This window comes from Drosophila guanche, unplaced genomic scaffold (assembly GCF_900245975.1).
Source record: "Drosophila guanche unplaced genomic scaffold, DGUA_6, whole genome shotgun sequence".
NCBI classification, from domain to species: domain Eukaryota; kingdom Metazoa; phylum Arthropoda; class Insecta; order Diptera; family Drosophilidae; genus Drosophila; species Drosophila guanche.
The window spans coordinates 5,840,101-5,844,753 of NW_022995747.1; positions in this window are offsets into that span (position 1 = coordinate 5,840,101).

Consider the following 4,653-nt stretch of genomic DNA (forward strand, 5'->3'; position numbering starts at 1 on the left):
ACAACTACAGGGCATAAAACTACTGCAAATCTCTTGACAGCAAACGCCGTAGTCGTCGTCCAACTGCATCGCCAAAGAGCAACTAAAGTCGTACTTTCAGCTATGTGTCAGCCCCGACCCCCTGCTGCCCTGACTGCTGCTCTCAATGGCCTCGAATACGCTGCAGCAGCAGCAGCAGCAGTAGGGGCAGCAGCAGTGGCAGTGGCAGGCCGCAGCAGAATCGGGCTGACGAAATCACGAGGTATTTGAATTGAATGAGCCACGAATCAAAGTGCGGCCCAGAAGGGGTGCTTAGAGGGCCGTGAAGGGAGAGCAGAAGGAAGCGGAGTGGAGTGGTGGGGAATGGAGTGAAGTGAAGTGGCCGCAAAACAGGCACAAAGGCAAGGCGAAGCGTGTACTAATAGATGAAGTTGTCTGGCACAGTGGATGCTTCTACGATCCACACAGATCGCTACACATGATTGTATCCCCCAGGTGACTTCGGTGTCCGCTCAAGCGGCTCCTCACTGTACCTGAGACAAAGCTTGAAGCTGCGAAAAATTTCACACAGTATTTCAATTGCACTTCACGGGTGGTGTGTGTGGATGGGGATTGTGATGTATCTGTGAGATTCATCTCGAACGTAAAATTACAGAACAGGCACTGTAAGACTTCCATCGTTCTCCGTAGATCTGTCTTCTGCTTTTGCTTCTCTTTCTTTCAATCCATTTTCCCTTTTTTCTTACAAATCAATGGAATGCTCGCTGATCAAATAAACCGCAAAAGCTGCCCCCATGCCCTCATGCTGTATGCTGCATGCCCATACCCAGCATCGATGATCATCATCATCGTCATCATCTATGGTACAACGTTGTTGTCGCCTTGTGGGCGTCATCAAAGTTGCCGTTCACTTGCGATATTCCTCACGGCGACAGCGGCCTGTGGGCTGGTGGGCGGCGCCTCAACGACTCAACGACTCAACGACTACTCGCTGTGGCACTGCTGGGGCCCTGGCGTGGCGTGCCTCGGTGGCATTTGGTGTCATTTGAAGTTAATTGCTGGGAACGGGCTCTAGCCCGGATTTGTGTCAACTCTTAAGGTTAGCCACGTAATTATGATTGTTGCTGCTGCCTTTTGGGTGTCTTTAATTCTGTTCTTTTTTTTCGATTGAAAGCCATGGACATGAGAGGAGCTGTAAGACGAGTACAGCTGAAGTATTGTTTGCCGCAAGAGGTCACTAATTAGCTGATCTTAGAGAGGAAATATACATATGTACGGCATGATGCCATATCGAGGTACAATCAAGGCTCATACAAATTCAACAAAAACTGAAATTAAAAGTACAATTTCAAAAAGAAAAAGATAGACAGTTGCCAAAGCTTCGAGTACCCTTAAAGATTGATGATTTACTTCATATTTTAATGGTTTATTTTATTCAGATTTAAAACCAAAAAACTTTAATACTTTCCACCCCCCCCCCAGATCTGTGTCTCTCTCCCGTTCTCTCTCTCTGCACGGGGCCAACCTTTTGCCCACTTCCTGCAGCGCTTCTTCACCTTTTGTGTGGCCAGCTCCTCCGTCGCGTCAGCTTTTTCTTGTGGAGTGTGAGAAAAATGCTGGTACAGTAAAATGCACAGCGTGTCTCGCTCTCGCTGAGTGGGGATGGAACTGTCTGGCCTGGGCCTGGGTCCCGTTAGGCGAGGCTTAGAAAAGGGCAAAGCCACCTTCACACACACAGAGAGACAGACATTCACGGAGCATTAGGATCGGTCTGAGGAAATGCGAGTAACCAAACGATTTCGAAACATCAGCAGCACTCGGCTCTCGGCTCTCGGCTCTCAGCTTTCGTTTCGATTATGAAATCCCAAACCAAAAACGAGTGGGGAAAGAGAGATGCAAAGTGGTTGGCTGGCTGGCTGGCTGGTTGGTTGGTTGGTTTCCTTCTTTGCATTGAAAGTTTTCCCTGGGGAAGTTTCACTGGGAGCTGGGAGCCACCTGGGGAGGTATTCAGGTCAAGCACTTAAATGCGTTAGGAAACAGCGTTTGAAATTCAAGAGGAAATCCCAGACAAAATTTCAACCCGAGCTGGGGGATACAAATCTAAATTTCTTGATACCTAATTTTAATTTGTTTAACTCTTTGCTGCTGCTGTTGTTTTTGTATGATTCAACCACACAACCAACTCCTTGATGGTTTCAAGAACCAGTTTTAGTATCGGCCAAATCCCCAAATAATAAAATAACAAAATAACAAAAACAAAATAACGGACGACAGACTTGTCTTAGAGAATCCCACGCAGAACGCGTTTCAGTCAGCCAGCCAGCCAGCCAGGCTTTCTGTTAACAAAGTGCACGACTTTGGTCTAATAAAACAAATAGATGCGAAACACACACACACAGATAAAGATACAAGTACAGATAAAGGCTATAGATACAGCCATAGATACAGAGAGGAAAACCCCCGCACGGCAAAGGTTTGGGGAGAGCCGTCGCCGCCTCCCTCGCGGAAAGTTTCTTAATTAAAAGCAAATTTCATCTCAGCCGCAGCAACAATTAAGCAATTTATTTATTTCAGCTGGTGGCACTTTTGAATAGCGGGAAAAAAAATCAAGCCGAGTAGCAACCGGCGGCAGGCAGGCAGGCAAACCTGTTGATCGACAGCGTCCCCCAGAACTCAGAACCCTCTAGTCTCGGGTAGTGCCCAATGCACATAGACCCCTTGGGACTTGCCACACGATCGCAGTGCATTTCACAAGGGAATGCAAATGAGGGATGGACAAATGGATAGATGGATGGATGGATGGATGGACGGATGGATGCACTTTCGTGGTTCGTTCTGATGAATCATTTCTCCGACTCTCAGGTGCATGATTCATGGCGCACAATTATTGTAATTATTTAACTATTCTAATGAAATATAACAATGAATCGAAACAAATATCTCTAGGAAGTGGTTCTTTAGGGTATATAAATAAAATATTAAATATTAAACAAAAATTCCATTGGGAATTAATCATTTTTGTCTCGAAACTCCTTCCCAAAGCAACCGAAATGTATCTTTCCATCAAGAACCCATTAGCTATCCGAATTCTCAGTAATTTCCACAATCCGTGCATCATTTGTTTAGCCAAATGATTGAATATCTTTCCCAGACATGATCTAATGATCCTTTAAATGCTTACAAATAACCCGATACGCCCCTCAGCGTGTATGGGGGGCTTTGGGTAACGCCCCCGCCGTTCGCAGTCGTTCGCTGGAGTTTACCCAAGCTGCAGGCCGCTGTCCGTATTCAGGTGGGTTACGTGTGCCACAATTTCAACTGGGGGACACCCCCAAGCAGGCCCAAACCCTAGTCGATCCAGCGGGGAAAATATCGACTCATTTCGGTTTCAGTTAGAAGCACGACCGACCGGTAGAGACGCCGCCGCCGGCACGCTTCTGATCGAAACCCGTTTTGTCCGTAATAGATGGATGGATGGATGGCATTTGGAATCGCTGTAGCTGTTGTTGTTGTTGTTGTTGTTGCACTTGGAATGCGCCCGCCTCCCATGCTAGAGATTTCCCCCGCACGACGCTATTTTTAGCTGCCTCGCAGAAACTTCATTGAAATGCAATCAACTTGCAAGTGGTGCAAAGAGAGCTAGAGAGCGAGAGCCACCCACTTGAAAGAGAGTGTGTGAGAGAGAGCGAGAGTCGTGTGTTTTTGTGCTGAGCAGGCAAACGTGCAGAGAGCACAGAAACAGAAACAGAAAGAGCAAAAGAAAAGAGCAGAAGAAGACGACGACGACGACGAAACGAAGAAGAAGCCGCAGTGTCGGCAGAACGAAACGAGGACGACCAAACTGCATTGTTGTCATATTTCGTAATACGCTGAGACAGCAGCAGCAGCAGCACCACCACCACCACCGAAATGCATTGCATTGCTCAAGGGAACAGCAGGCAGTGGGAGGGGGAACAGCAAGAAGAAGAAGAAGAGGTTGGGTTGTGGCAGCAGGTCACAGCGGAACAGAGCGGAGCGAAGGAACAAGCTTTATTTCAACATAAGCTTATCTTCAGGCTGAAGAGAGAGAGAGAGAGAGCGAGCGAGTCAGAGAGCGAGAGCAGCACACACGTAAGGGCAGAGCGCCAACGCAGCGTGGCTGTTGCGCATGTGTATGTGCGTGCGTGTGAGCAGCAAGTCAAAATGTCAAGTTGCTGGCTGTTCTCTCTCGCTCTTACTCTCTTCTTCTCTCTGCGTTTGTTTGCAACCGCTTTCGGCGGCCTGACTGCTGGGCCTCTGCTGCTGGCCATTTCGAACCATTCCGAATGCTCCATCCATTCCATTTCATCCGCTCGTCCGTCCACATCCACTTGCGTTTTTTAGTTTGTTTTGTTTCGGTCCAAGGCTTGGACTTCAGACATAGACAGAGATTGAGAGAGAGAGAGAGAGAGAGAGAGAGAGGGGCAATGCTCATTTATCACATTTGAAACTCTGAATTACAAAACGCGAAACGGGAGCAGAGCTACGATATTGTATTATTATCCACCCAGGCCCCAAAGCACGAAACAGGCGCGCGCATGTTCGTCGTCGTGGCAGCCAGACCCCCACACAAACACACACACTCACACAAGTCCAGACCGACCGCCCGCCCGCCAACCCCACCCAGCCAGCTCCCAGAGCCCATCCACAGTTCCA